The following is a 17256-nucleotide window of genomic DNA, read 5'->3' on the forward strand; positions in this document are numbered from 1 at the left end:
CTGATGTTATATAAACCGCATTTGTCATGAAAGAGGAATGAATGCCACGTACAATGTGATCAAATATTCTCCATTAGAAGTTATTGCAATACCAAATGACAAGACTGATTGAAATGAAACACCATCGAAGCAACTAAATGATTTACAAGGCCAGCAATTGTCATTGATATTTCAGACAGTGTTTTTAGTCTGGTACTAACCAATTATATGACATTCTGTCTTCGACAAATTCCAGACTTATTCCATGATCTATTGCATTGCCCGATTGTCTCTCAATGTTTTCACCGTTATCCCTATTGACTAGTCACTCTTTTATGACGAATTCTCCATGTGTTCAGCACTTTAAAATATAACATAATTAGTTAGTTTTCGCCTCTTTGGTTGTCTTGACACCGGGGTTTGTGTCCTTCTAGGCATGTTTGGTTGTATGATTTACTGATATACATGTTCTCTAAAGTCTATACCAGTAACCTATCAAAAGGACAAAAACGAGGAACATTCCAACAAAACCACCCACTTCTCCCTCCACGAATATATTCACCTAATCATGATTACGCATATGCTAACCTGTCTTCTTTCCAGCATCACTAAGTGTAAGAGGTAATGGCGTTTTCATGTCTAGACCGACTATCTCTTTTGCAATTAGGTTTGCATCGTCACCAGGAAATTTCAACCGTTCCGGATTTCATGTCACCGATTCCCAAGACGTATTAGAATGAACTAGACATTTCCTGTGTCGCATGATTTAACAACAGAATGTCACAGGAAACACATCATCCATTTTACGAAGCCATGAAATGGTTTTCCAATCACGCCGGATATACCAAGACTAAAAATAATCCAATAGATTGTTTAACAATGTTATGTTTGGCTTCGGCCTCGGAATTCTAAACTGGTATATATGGCTGGAAAGTGCTTTAATATAAGGCAAATAAATATTACTTCAATCCCTCAAACAACTGTGACGTAATTGAGAGAAGCGGGGTTTTTCACCCGAATGTCATTCCTTGAGCATTAGTTAAGAAAGACATTCTTTAAAAAAGTGACTGCGATATGAACTCGAGACGCACGGTATAATTGATAAAGGCAGTCCATGTTAGACACTGTGGAAAAAAATGTTGTATGGACAGTATATCTTCTATGACACCTAAATTGCTCCCTTTTGTATCTTCACACATACGATTGGTCTATTCCCTTCGAGGACTGTAATGCTAATTACTTTGATCGTCATGGATTCGCCTTTCAGATCAATTTTGTTATTTTCCCACACTTAAGACGGTATTGCCCCGAGTAGTTCTGGTCACACGGTCGTCGTGGTAATTTCATGGGAATGACTAAAGAACGACTGACTTTGCCGAAAGCAGCTTTGAACGGGATGGCCGAATGTCGTGAGTGAATATGTCTTTACCCTATGGGACAATCTCGACTGTTAAACTATCACCGAACTATACCTGACAAAGTGCAATGAAGGAAAAATAAAATTAAGTTGAAGTCCTACAAGCGACATGAACATTATTAGTCAAAAATACAATTTAGATATAAAATTAACATTGTTTTACAGGGATTACATGAAATTTTATAATGATATTGGTAAAAATGAAAGAAAATCTTTGCTGCTAGGTATCAAAACTTCTAATTATGACCTTTATAATAACGTGCATTGTTCTGACGATATTGTTATATGTGCACATATGTACTACAGTCGTTCCACCTTGCTTGTTTTATATATAACTTAAATAATTTTTGTTAGGTTTGGTGAGACATTAAATGATTATCAATCTTTTCATAACAAAGTCTCGTGGTCCTTAACGGTCACCTGATATTTGATACAAATTAGTCATGTAATTTACTAGCCGACTGATGTATTTTTGTTCACGAAATAGGAACATACATCTAATAGGTCTACATACAAAGTTTTATTAAGCTTGGTTCATATTTACTCACATTACCGTGTTCACAAGGTTCAATAATTATTATTGCAAAGGGCAATAACGCAATAACTCGGTATATAAATCAGAGTCGAATCAAGCTTATTTTCAAACTTGTTCAAGTTATTTCCAATATTAGCTATATAGTCTATATGCAAAGTTTCATTAAGCTTGGATCATATTAACTAAAAGTTATCATGTTCAAAAGATTTAATAATTATAATTGCAAAGGCCAATAACTCCGTACATTACCGTATAATTAAGCTGATTTTCAAACTCGTCCGAGTTCTATTCAATGATGGTCTACACACAAAGTTTTATTAAGCTCGGTTTATATTTACTAAAGTTATCGCGTTCACAATGTCTAATATTAGTTATAAGTGCAAAGGGCAATAACTCCGTTTCCGTATATAACTGTCGAATCAAGCTGATTTTCGAACTCGTCCGAGATCTTTCCAATGTTAGTCTACAAACAAAGTTTCATTAAGCTCGGTTTATATTAACTCTTGTTATCTCAATTGTAAAGTAATTGCTGCAGGTATATGTTCATCTAAAGCCATTAAAACAAGAAGTGCATGACAACTGAGTTGTTACTAATACTTAGGAGACATTATACATATCTATCCATTTGAATGATTTTAACAGTTGAATTCATTAAACCTTATGGTTTTGAATAGATTACTGAAGAAAAAATAACGTGTCAAAATGTGCAATTAGGAAATCGAGAAGATGATGGATGTGGACAAGAGGACACTGACCTGCTACCAGCTTCCTCGCACCGCGATAACCGCGCAAGATTAATTGCTCCTTATAACCTTTTGCTTCAGACTAATGCTCATCTCTGTTCCTTTTAAAATCAGTTTATTTTGGGCTTCCAATATCAATGATTTTAGATGGAGAGCAATCGGAAATAAAGCGACGCTGCTTTATACTTTCATTTTCAATAATTAATAAAATATCTTGAACGCCTCCATATGCGGTATGGTACTTTGCCAGAAGGGACAATACTCTGGAGTAATGACAATGATTCGGATCTGAGGTGCCTTTTCAAACACCGATTTCATCTAAAGTTTATAAGATTTGAGTTTTGATGAGGTATTCCTTAGAGGGCCACAGAGGACGGGTGAACTGATGTACTCGCCTGTCAAGCCATGTAGGTCGTATAACGATGGGTTGACATTGTGTAGGAGCTGTGGTGTTGAGTCGGGAATAGGACAATTATTCAAATTATTGTTTGGTGTTTTGGTTGTATGGAGTGGGACGACTGATTTGCCCGTTGTCAGTATAATGTGACCAGGTAGAGTGTGCTGCTTGGTGTCTTCGAAGACATGCCTCAGTGATATAGCACTATAGAAAGATCAATACCACCCTTGACAAAACACTCACATCAAACAAACCAAACAAATAAAACTTAAGTGAGATAGCATTCTTTGACCCAGTATTGCACTAGTAAAAGGAGACATAGCACGTTCATACCGCAACACATTTTACAACAAACGAAACAACACAGTGCAGTAGATGTCGTTCTAAAATGATCGTATATGTTATCACTAAGGCAATCTGTAAATGTACTTAGTAATCTATTAGAAATCATATTTACGAAATTTATATTGAAAAGGAATTCTTTTCAAGTCAATCCTTTTCTATTGTCATTATGCGGATGTAAATCATCTGAACAGGTTTGAAACCGAAAATCACGAAATTAAGCAGCCATTAAGGAAGGATGTTTTACTGAAGAAATTAACAACTAGTCACATGACACTTCGCGCCTAAAGGTCAAGTGATCCTTGTGTAGCATTACAATAGATTAATATCTTTTTTTATCAACGCCACGCTGTTTCCAACAGACTTTGATATTTGTTTGTCTAGTAGGATTTAGCAAGATAGCAATATAAAGCAAGCAATTACTCTTCGCTTTAAGATTGCTTGATTAATTGTTTGTTTGTTTGATTAATTAACGTCCTATTAACAGCTAAGGTCATGTAAGGACGGCCTCCCATGTATGCGGTGTGTTGCGTGTATGTTGTGCGATGTGCGTGTTTTGGGAGACTGCGGTATATTCGTGTTGTGTCTTCTTGTGGGAATATGATGAGCTTGTTGCACTGGTATAAACGATAACATAGCGACTAATGATGATGTCAATACATAAATACACCATTGACCCCCTTTTGTCTGCGCGTGGTATTTGCATATGATAAACGTTATGTGAAATGTTACCTCGAGGTATTAAAAGTACCGTTTTAAACACATGTAAACAATCTTATATGAAACTATCCAACAATGAAGTTCACGAGATATCTGGCAAAAGCTGTCAAGACGGTTTGAATAACAGTGTCAATTTCACGCCAGACTGATTGAAATCTTAAATCCAGAGATCGACAATGTTTTGTTAGAGATACCATCGGTCACGAAATCAATATATAGAAACTTTGAATTTGATACAAGTTGTTATGAAACTTTCAGACATGTACATGGAATTTCGTTTGTTTTTATGCATTAAATTTGGTAGATTTTCACGTCTATGCGCGTGAATAACGTGCTGATGAAATCAAACAAAAACAAATATATTGTACGATGTTCGCTGTCTCAGCGTGTTCGTTTCATGGCGCGCAAATCGGCGAGTCAGACCATATACCGCTACTGACATATAAAAAAACAAAATTTGATAACAGATGGATTATGTGATAATATATTCTAGGTCAGAGGTTATTGGAATGACGTGAAGAAAATCCTACTGCTATCCTGAACAAAATCAGCAGTATAATATTTCTGATTGGCTGGTAATCTTAACCAATGGAGCGGAAAATGTTTATGCATGACATCATACGAATCAAAACAATGCTAAAAGAGCCGATGCTAGCTGCTGAGAAACATGTCACAGGATGAGGGAGCAATTTTGAATGAATGCTTTGATCCTGGAGTTGACGAATCCGTGCACATATTGTCAAGATTGCCTCTGTCAGTCGTCGTAATTACATCGACAATTGCCCTTTCATTTGATGGGTTCTGACTGGTCTGTGATTAATTTTTCAATTGTTAGTTTTACGAAACTGTCGATCAGATCCTCGATTAAGTCCCTTTTTACAGTTAAGCTTTGCAGATTTAGCTTCTTTGCCAGATGTTTGATATTGAAGATGTAGGACCGGCATATTTTATAATCACAAATAAAAAAAGGCTAAATTGAACTCAGGATTTTGATGTTGACATGAAAACAGAAGAAATATTAAACCAAGTTACATGGAAAGAAATGATATTTCCTGTTCCTTCGATCACATCATAGTTCACCCGTGATTCAAATACAAATTAATTTGAGACACTGGAACGAATACGCATATGTAAGAACAGTGAGTATATCCATCTTCGTTTAAAGGGACAATTCAGTCTAAGAAATCATTAGAATTTGTACATATATCGAAAAAAAACCTATTTCTAGTGGAAATTGGATCAGTCGATTTTACTGTGATATGCCAGAAAAGTCCATGGTGGTGAAATGCGTGTGAGATATTCAAGCTCGCTCGCTGTCCGCCATTACACATTGTGGTAGAACATCTTGTATGTCGAACCCTGTCCCTTTCTCGTAGAGAAATGCTACTTTTGTCCAGAACTGCTCCTATCGCTCTAACAGTAGTGTGTTTACCTTATTATGTGAATTGTCTTGCCTAAAAATCATTTTATCACCTCCTCAAGTGGTTATGTAGTTCATTTGTTTAACGTACATGACTTGAGCTCGGGTATGGGTACAGCGTACATATTGTACCTGCTTAATCGTATTGATCAACGATTTGTAATTACAACGGTATCAATTAAAATACTAAACAATGACGTGGAATTTGTCAATATTTTATGTGATATGTTTAATAAGAAATGTAGAACAATACATTTATGCCCTATTTTGCTTCTTGGTTATGTAAAAGAATTAGCCTGAGTGAATTGTCTCTTTAACATGCCATTGCTATATTGTTTTATTTTTTCTTGGTGCTCGGGTGATATAGTCATTACACCTCACGCCTTTCGTCCAGCAGACCGAGGTTTAATCTGCTACTCGGACGAAAAAAGGTCAGGAGTCACCTGCTTTTCCGTACACACCGGTTTCTTTCAACTCTAAAACCCCAATCACACTTACATCCGAGCGATCGAAAGTGATCTGTATAAGTTGTGTCGCAATCACTGAAAATAAATACTAAAGTATACAAAGTTTAATTTTCAGAAAGTCCAATTCAGTTTCACATTTACATAAAAACCAAAAATAAAAACAACCATACCTCTTTGGACATTTTTAAGGTAGGTCAATACTTTTGAAATCCGCATCAATTCATATGACGCTAAAAAGGAAACTGCGGAGGTTGCTTTGAATTCCAGACTTTTTTGCGATACGCTATGACATTCCACTTTGATATTGTTTCAATAGGTGAAAATTGTCTACATATAATATTGAATGTTAAAAATACTCAAATATATCAAATAAAAGTATTGAAGTGAAATTGGATAATATTTCTGAGGTTTTGCGGTCCCTGTTTTAAATGGGAATGCATTTTCAAACACCGGAAGTAACATTCATCGCATTAAATGCATAAGAGTAGACCCGTCTGAAAAATTCTGAAAAAATCGCATACGGATTACCTAAAAACACAAAATTTGAAGAAAATCGTATAAATAAACAAGCATAAACCAGATATAATATCACAAAAATATATGAACTGATGTGGATTGTTTTTAAGCGGCATGATTTTAAAAAAAAAGATAGTCAAATATGATCAATCATAGCACTGGATAAATGGATTTAGGGATGTGAGTTACAAATTCAAGCTTACAAAATTGTGACATTGATCGAGGATACCTTGTTTTTAAATGATATTTGAAAAAAAATGTTACCTTGGGCATAACTATTCAAATATTGTGTAATTGGCATGGGTTTTCATTATCTTTTTCGCCTAGTCATTGATTTTTTAGGGGCGAACATATTGAAAAACGTGATAATTACTCATAGTAACGGTCCTTGGAAGAAACGAAAACTAGTAAGCATTTGTAAAAATACCTTAGTTTTGTATATTGTTCTATCTTTAGAAATTTAGTTGATAAAATCAACAGGATTGAGACTTCATTCGCCCTAATATCAGCGAAAACATAATCTTTTTTCTATTTTCAACCAACAAATGTGTACGGATGGTATATTTCAAGCTCAAAAAGTAGTTCAAGAACACCAATTTTCCTTTACAGATTTGAAATCTGCATGAAAAATGCAAGAAAATAAAAAGATATCGGGTTTCCCAAAAGTATGGAGCTACCATAATGATTATATTATGCTTTAGTGAAATACGAGTATTTAGTTTCGGGTATATCCTCATCGTCTTTATGACCGAATTGATATCGGGTTCTGATAGATTGTCTTGATAAAGATATCCTCGATTGGTTTCGCTGATGAAATGTGAAACACTTTTAAGACTTGTGGAGTCTAATTTCCTTTTTCTTACTTAAATAAGAACGGTATATATGTTTTTTATTTGATTTAAATTGAGTACGTTGACATTCATTTTGGATTATAGACTATTCAGATATGACGAAACGTATTAGGTTGCAGACGACTTCAGTCGGCAAATGTTCTTATAACACGTGATGTTAACAAAGGGATTGTCGGCAAACGCACGAAGGATTCCCAAAGATACATTGAATACAATTCTATTGTGCCCAAGTTTTGACTCTGCTATAGATGGTTTTATAACGACATGACATTAGCTAGATCTGATTAGGACTATTGTCAGGCCCCCTAGTGCTTAGATGGTTAAGAATCATTGTGTTTCTCACGCGCAGAATTCTGAGAATTATTCGAATTATAAGGTATATAATATATGACGGGCGCTGACAAGCGGAAGTTAATAGACCAATCCTTTTTCTTTCTTTCTTTTTTTAGCACTCAGAGGTGAGACATCAGACATGTCAGACGTTTTCAGTGTCAGCATCGTATTTTTCCAAACACCAAGTACCAATACATTCAATCTCGTCCGTCATTAGCACCCTTTTTTTTTATATGATTAAGACTCTTCTCCCGTCACTTTCAGATCTATTAAACTATTTAACTCAAACTTTTTATTGGTATCAGCAATTACATCAATCAAATATTCTTCCTTTCACTACTATTTCTTTTTTTTTACTTCAACCCTTTCATTAGCAATTACGTCATACAAATATTATTCTTTTCAATATTCTCTTCACCAATGCTTCTAGGGTCTTTTTTCTAAAGAAAATGATACCGACTCCATGCTTTCATTACATCACCAATTTGTGGATGGAAATTCAATAAGTAAGGAATCAGCGATTCAGTTATAAGCAGTATATATGATACTAAGCAAAGAGTGAATGTTACTTAATATAATTTTTATAATTTAATATTTAATAAAATAAGATCTGCTTGATATTTCGAAAGATTCCCTAATGCATTATATTGGGCTTATTTCCCGTCAATTTTTGATAAGACTCAATTTTAAGATTTCTATTTTATCCTGACAAGGCCTTAATTGGTGTTTCGGATGTCCCCCCGAGAAGAAGGATAATAAAGTTCTGTTCTCGTAACAAGAAGTTTGCTGTCCTCGCGAAAATATTTTTTTTTCTCTCGATTTTTCACGTCTATTTTGTTAAAAAGAAGATGCTCGAAATCATTTTTTTAATATATCATGTAATATAATTATATTCTGTTATATTTTGTATATATATCCTGGAATGATACAGAAAGCTATTACAAAGAATCCTGACAAATGCTGACAATATTGGTGTGAATGTATCTCGAACAAATATAGCGGTACGCTGAAGAAGATTGAGTGCAAATGTCGTCCAATGTAAGAAACCTTAAAACATAGAAATGTTTTCAGATTTAAAGTTTTCTTAATACGTTTGTATTAAAAACAACTTAAGTCTACCGGCATTCAAATTCAATTCTGGCATTGTTCCGAATAGTTAAGAAGATCATGAGGATTAAATTGAATGATGGCAAGCAATTCTGCAATTTATGTAATTCATCATAGGCTATTCAGGGGCTTCTGAATGGAAATCCTATTTACTTAACAAACTATGATGCAGCATGTTACATCATAGTTTGGAAAGCAATGAAATAACGTTCGACAAATTTACTGCACTAGGAAACAAAAATAAAGAAATGGTTGCACGGCATCTGCAAATGTCAAAATTGATTAATGATGTATCAAAAACAAATCGGTATGTTGTCCTTCGAGATCGAAATTGGTTAGAATAGATAAACAAAATTGATATATTTGGCGTATAGAATATCATGTTTATGAGTTTACTGGATATTACATCACGAATTTTAGTTTTAATACGACACTTATCTCTTCCGATTCTAAAAATTTATTAGACGCATTGTTACATATATTTTGCAGTTCCTTTAAACATTTGGAAAAGAAATTTCAGATCGCCCACTTCTTTCCATTAACCAATCTTTCATTGCTCCTGCTTAGCGTTTAGCATACAGGGAGTTGGATGACTGGTTCGCCAACAGTTCCACTATACAAGAAGACACAACACGAACATACCGCAGTCTCCCAAGACACGCACCTCGCACTTCACACACGCTACACACTGCATACATGGGATGCCGTCCTTGCATGACCCTAGCTATTAATAGTACGTAAAAACTATCATTATTATAGACTTTGGTGTGTCTCGGCCAGGGGACAGAACCCAGAGCCATCCTCACAGGGTGAACGCTTCACTCAAAGCCAAAAGTGAGGCTGTGCCAAGGGAGGCATAAGGAAGCATAAAGTCAGTTAGGAAGAAGATAAGAAGTTCCAAAATTTAGTCTCCTTTTACGATCATGCAATAGGGTCCGCAGGTACAATTTTAACGCCCTACTTATAGGGCCAGTACCAGGTCTTAATAATTCAAAACACAGATACATATAATGTAACATATGAGTATTTCGTTCCACTGTTTTCGGAGGCTGTGGCCTATTCGTCTTGTCTCTTAACAAAAGTGGAAAATATGGCTTTTTTATGGCACTATCTCACTGAAGACACTAACTGGTATGTAAATGCCTGTATGTAATCAATGAAACAGCCGATATGGTTTTAAGTTTGCTGATTTTCACAGATTGTCCTAGCTCAGGAAAGTTAACCTCTGTGATGTTTCCGAATTGACATTTTTGGATTTGCGGATTGTTTTAAATAAAGACAAGGAAAATATAGCAAATATATATCCGGCCAGTGTGCATGTGACAGCTATTCACAATTCGTTAACTGTAATCAGATTTTAATAAGTTACTTCAATCCTACTTAATTTCGATAATATTTGTCTTGTTTTCTTCGTTGTATTTTTGATATTTTGAGGTAAAGTAAGGACTGGTCACTGAACGGTCAGCGGAGCGTTGATTCGGACCGTTTCTTGATATTGTATACTTATCAGTATTCAAGACTACCTATATTCTTATTTTGGCATCATCTTATAACAACGACATTGAGTGCCTTTATTACCAGGGATTTAAAAAAAATTACATATCAACACCAAGTACGGTAATATCTAACTAAAATAATATGAAGCCTACGCACATGATAAGCCTCTCAACATTTTGTATCAGCCCTTTCTTTAACCTACGCGCCCCATTTGTATCTCAAATGTATAACTATAATAAAAGATATAAAAGCCCATGAGACGGCGATGTTGCGTAATGTAATGAAATAAGGTTATATGAATGACATATTTTCAAAATCAGGTGTAGAGCCAGACGATTGTCACCAGAGGGCGATAAAACAAATGAGGTCTAGGGGACAGATTATGGCAATCGATTTAGTGTCTACAGCGACTCTCAGGAGAAGGATAAAGTAAATGTAATTAGAAAAGTGTCGCATTGTTCTATGGATTGACCCTCGACTAAACTTCCACTCCAATTACTTACTTTGTTTTGGATGATTAACGACCTCTGTCAATCAAACTCCCGAGAGGGCGCTTCTGGGCATGGAAATGTCCGCAAAATCATGACCTGAAATTATAAACAGTTTTAAGTTAATAAATATATTTGTCGCCTAATGGATACATGGTTTACAAACAGTAACTTTCGATAAAGTATGGTAGAAATATAGCATTTCATTAGTGAGCTATGTTTATCTAACCTCCGGACGAATATGCATGTTAAAGTATCACGGACCTGTTCAGTTCAGGTAATGGTATTGTTATACCTCACTTCCATTTATAATGGCCTTATTGGATTAAACATGATCATATGATACTGAATAAGTTAGATGTTCTACTAGAATTTGCAGGTATTAACTGCGGGTATATAACCCCTTATCGCACCTCGGACAGAAATGCCCCCAAATGATTGGCGGAGAGCCGTCACGTGGTGACCCCCTAATTCTTTATAGGGGGTCAGTAAATTTTATTATGGTGCAAGATGGCGGCTGTCGCCCTCGCTTCAAAATTTTAACACATTCTCTTCAAATTAATATACCATTTCTTTACCGTAAAAATATATTTTAGTTATTTATTTTTTTGTAAAATTCATTTAGAATCGTTTTAATACTTCAAATTAAATGAAACGCATTTTTTAAATACGAGTTGCTTCCCCTACGCCAGTTCGAAAGTTGATGACGCGCTGAAAGTCAAACGTAAGAATTCAAGCGTTTTCTTGACTGCGACCATAAACAAATGGAGGGGTTCGTATCTTAAGATCTATCAACCCTCACTCTACATCTAATTTATCGGCATTACTTTAAGTGATTATCTCAGCGAGAATGCAGAGATGATCATGAGTCTGCGCTATAAATGTTTGATGGATGTTTGTGTCACTTTTGTTTGTGATGCTTTCAATATACAACCAGTCTGATGTCGCATTGAGGTAGGCCTATTGTGCACCTGGAATGTCGAATTATTGTTGATTTATGAGTTACTCAGTATTGTTCTTCAGGTTCCTTATACAGTTATTCGCAGATTCCGGAAAGAAATACATAAATAAATATGTAGGCCTACTGTAGGCCAAATATTTAAAAAGCGGCGATTGTTGTATACTTCGCCAGCATGGTTCAGGTTTGATACAACGGATTCTTGAGAAAACAAATAGGAAGAAAAGATCTAATGAAACAAATAAATGGTCCTCGATGCGATAAATTCGTTATATAGTCAGTTACTGACCCCCTATAAAGGCATAGAGGGTCAGTAAGAAGTATAGGAGGCTCGGGCTACGCCCTCGCCCCCTATAAATCTTACTGACCCTCTATGCCTTTATAGGGGGTCAGTAACTGACTATATAACTAATATTGGAAGCTCCACACGTGATCGGAAGTGCAACTTAAGCCACAACTTGCGATGTTGTTAAAAGAAACAAAATCTACAAAGTTCCGAACGGTCACAAAAAGGCTTAATTTCTTATACTCTTGTTGATGTTGAATTTAAAGAAGGTATGCTGTTTTAACTTTTTTTTTCGGTATAATAAAGTCATTATGGCCCTATGTATTGGGATACATACACATTCTGAAGAAATATTTCCCCGGAACGAATAACTCTTTCCAAAAGACATTTGTAGATGTATCTCTCCTCAGAGTACCATAATCGTAATTTAACCTCAAAGGGAATTGCATAAGTGTGTCAAGCACACCATAATCGTTTAAAAATGACAAAAATAGTGTATAGCTAGACTCATAGTGACTCTTGCTCTTACGGGTTACTTCATTTTCAAATTATCAGCGGGTGACAATAACTGAACTATAGTACAGCTAAGATGATTGCATACATAATACTGAGCCTGTAGCATGCTTGAAGAAATGGCTACCAATGTTTTAAAAAAAGACCAAGAGGTTGGTTGGTTAAATTAACGTCCAATCAACAGCCAGGGTCATTTACGGACGGCCTCCCGTGTGTTACGTGTGTATGGTTCTAAGTTTAGGAGACTGCGGTGTATTCGTGATGTATCGTCTTGTGATAAAAGATTATTTGCTATTTTTTAGTATTTCCGCACTGAAGCATGCCTTCGAAAACTCCGACCCCGATTTATCAAAACAAACTTATGGCAAACATTGACTTCCTTTTTTTTTTACTTAAATGAAGTCGTTATGAAGTGACTTAATTTTGTTGACATACGCCAGCTCATTATTTTTCGAAAATTTAGGGTATAATCTTACTAAACATATTCTTTCTTCACGAAACGGAATTTTGCAGATTGTCCATCAAAACTTGCAAGTGGTGTATAAATAAACGTTCCAGCTGTAATAAAGACATAACTCTAGTTAAACTGCCTTGTAACTAAATGAATTGATAGTTGGACATCTCCTATGGCAGAAAACATTCCTCGTGAATGATTTTATGATTTGGCAAGAGTGTTTCTGGAATGTTGTTAACGTCTCTGTCTATCGGGTCTGGTTTACATAACACTTAAATCAGAATTAGCATCAGAGGCGGACTTGTCTCGCACCACACGCCAAAAATACCGAAAACTACATCTTAAGGGCGCCACCTACCCCTTCGTAATTAAGGACGTCGGTGGTAAACATTAAAATCATTAATAGTTAAAAAAAGAGAATTATTTTTCTTACAGCCACAGGAATAAATAATATTTCGGTTAACCTGCCTCATTTCTAATTTCAGAGGTTTGAAGATGATTATTGGTGATGTTATGCAGAAAATTACTTTTTCGAAGATTGAAAGACGAATTATGGACATTGCGTAAGATTTGATTTATTTCCATGTGATTTATATAACTTACATAATTACAACCTTGCATAAAATGTATGAAATATTGAAAATATTATTTATGTCTCAACTTATGCGCTGAACGTTCCTACTGAACACGTGTAGGCATTTCACCGGCATCAACAACGATTTATCATGGTCAAAACATTGTTTATCTTTATCGTAAATGCACATGACGATACACTGCTTAATATATAGCAAACTCTTGCAGTTTAGTAAGGCTATTGCAATAAACTTCCAACTTACAGCCAGTAACATTTGATGACGGTCCCATACATGAGTATGTTGTGGTGTGTGAATGTCTATGTTTTTGGAGGCTGCGGTATAGTCGTGTTGGGTCTCTTTATGATAGTGGTAAAGCAAAGCTTAATATTATATACATAGACGTATAATGTACATCTAACATCATGTATTTCGTTCAACTAAATATTGTTCGCACATACTCATTTTTTCACATATTATTAGTGTTTTGCACGTACAGAATATCTTGAGTACGCACGGCTAAATAGCTACTATAGTAATCATTAAACTTAGATCTTTCATTTAATTGTCGACAAAACTTAATTTAAAAGACATGAAATTGGTATAATTACTTTTATGCATCTTCAGTCCTGTCACCTGGACCTGCATGAAGGGCGTTAGAAGAAAAGAAAAATGGAATAATATTTGGTTGTCATGGCCTCAAAGATGGGTAGCAGGGGTTTTAGTTCTGTTGGGCTTTCGCCCCTGTGAGGTAGGTTCCGGGTTCTGTCCCCTAGCTGAGACACACCAATTTCTATAAAAGTGGTAGTTTCTGCTCCTGCTTAGCGCTCAATATTAAGGGAGTGGGACGACTGGTTCGCCCGTTTTCAGTATAATGTAACCGGATGGAGCATGTTGCTTGGTGTCTTCGGCGGCATGCTTCAGTGATATAGCACTATAAGAAGGGTAACAGTTCCACTCAACACGAATATACCGCAGCCTCCGCAAAACAGCACCACGCACTTAATACACGCAACACATCGCATACCTTACATGACCCTGGCTGTTAATAGGACGTTAATTATTCAGGCAAATAACAAAGATAGCCGTTAGTTTGGAGTTTCACAAAAGCCAGCAGATCATAGCTTTCAATTTCCTTCCTGCAACGGGAGTACTTGTAAACAAATATCTTTAGAGAAAACGAGAGAATGTCTTGTTTTGTGTTAGAGCTGAATCTAACGATAGTGAATATAACAAACACTTTATGTGATTTCTCTCACGCATAAACCACGATTTAGAGGTCACATGGCTACACAATAGATGCTTTGCAAGCGTTCCGGAGTTTACTTGTTTTTCTCGGAGACAGAAATTTGCCCTTTGGATGTTTACCATTGTCAATCAAGCGCTTTGAAAAGGAGTTATGAGGTCACAGGATCGGACATAATGTGAAAACGTGGCAGTGGTACAGATGGTGAAATAACATCGGTAAAGAGGCGATGTCTAAGAGGCCAAAAAAATATGTCTGTTTAGAGTTACCCGACCGACCCTAATTTTTTACCCCAACCCTAATTATTTTTTTCCACTTTTCTACGATTTTTTTAAAAGTCAGGATTTCGATCTCGGACTCCGTTTCCGGCCATTATTTTAGAGTGAAAGACAATTAAAAAAAAAAAAAAAAAAAAACGGAAAAAAAAAATTCCTTCCCAACCGACCGACCTTATTTTTTTGCCAATGTAACCCTACACAGACATATTTGTTTTGGCCTGATGCGGTTTTCCAATGGTAGATACACTAGTAAAGGGTTTCCCTTTATCAACATGTAGTGCTTTGAATTTAAGAAATTTGAATTTGAAGTCACTGAACCATACAGCCAAAGATACCGAACAACACACTCCATCCGGTCACATCATACTGGTAAACCAGTGGGTCCCACTCCTTTTATGCAAACCGTTAAGCAGAGACTAGATTGTATAAACTTTGGTTTCTCTACATCACATCGTCAATCGCTCAAATCAAAGCCTAAGTGTGCCAACCATCTCGTTACCATGAAATATACATTACTTGTTTAACTGGAATCAAGGTATGTACGGATTATCAAAAAATTAACTGGTTTGTTTCAATTAATTTCGTGTCTGAACGAATGCGCCCGAATGTTCAGTAAAAACAATGTAAACATTGATTTTTAAAAATGATGAGGAATATTTCTGGATATGGTCACAGATGTAGTGGAAATGCATGATGTAGCACACAGCTGCAATAATCTAATTAAGCATGTATTGGAAAATATCGAAAACAGATGCTATTTTCAATAATGAATAAATAATTTTTAAAAAAAGGAAAGTAGAAACATCAACACACAAATCGATAGGTATGCTCAGAAATACCATTTGGGAAATAATTGATATAAATGAATAATTGAATATCAAATTAAAACTGAAAAAACCATGTACCACCTGCAATGCAGGCATACCCAGGCGTTATCTTGTATTAAACCTTAAGGCTTTGTACTTAAATACAGCAGATGTGGTCTGTAGGATACAATTAAAAATATGGAATTTAAAAATGAAAGGTAATTAAATTGCAACATAGCTATACCTTGCCATGAGAAGAAAAATAACAGCATGAAATATCTTAATTGCCAAGGTAAGATGTACTTGTAATCACCTCTGTATCAGCACTAACTATCCTTGAGCGAAAGGTAATGTTAGCTCTCAAATATCTAATACAACAATATATCAAAATGTCAGTAAGAGGTCTTGGAACATCGGAACAAAAACACTTTGATATAGAAAAATAATAGGAATACTAATAAACTGTAGCTAATTCGTTGTTGAAAATGTACAACCTTAACGTTATTTGAAATCTTAAAAACTGTATTTAAAAAATGTTGATTATCAGTTATTTGTTGACAATTTTGTCAAGAAGTATAGCAAAACAATATTAACACACTTTTGAATCTATTTCAATATTTTTAGAAAGTGAATGATTCAGATTTTAATTTTGATGCAAAAGGTAAGACATTTTCAGTAATTGAATGAAAAAAATCCATCTAAGATGCTATAAATTTCGATCTCCCATAAGCGGAAAAGATAGAAAAACGAGACATGTTTTTAAAATCGTAGACAGAAATTGAATGTTCAAAGTTTCCGATACTGACAACAGTTTTAAATTCACCAATAATGAACCATTCGACGAAAGCACACGATTTTACATCATAGCTGTGTTAAGATGTAAGGTGTGTATGCTCGATTTGATGTGCTACAAAATTCATGTTACCTAAGTGTACTCTGAGATGGGAGAGATATTTTGATATTGCTGTGATTATATGTACATTGGGAAGTAGAAATTTGGCTCAGGTGCATCACACTGTTCTGAAGAAGTTATCATCGACTTGGCAGATTCGTTCACCGAATTTAGGGAAATGTATACCTTTAGGCGATAAATAAATAATTTAGATAGTTTAAGTGGTTTCATAGAAAGACAGAAACTCACTTTCATTAAACGTGACTGGTGTCTCTGGTTACTTAGTGTACTGCCAACGTTTCGTTAGCGCCTCTTTGACATCGGTCTGCTGCCATGTGATCAATTGATGGACATGCCATTGTAGCATATCAGTTTAACCCAGTTGTCCGAGTTTCATAACTATTCCCCCAGTTTGGGAACTTAACAGCTAAAGAACATT

Source organism: Argopecten irradians, chromosome 1, assembly GCF_041381155.1.
Source record: "Argopecten irradians isolate NY chromosome 1, Ai_NY, whole genome shotgun sequence".
NCBI lineage: Eukaryota > Metazoa > Mollusca > Bivalvia > Pectinida > Pectinidae > Argopecten > Argopecten irradians.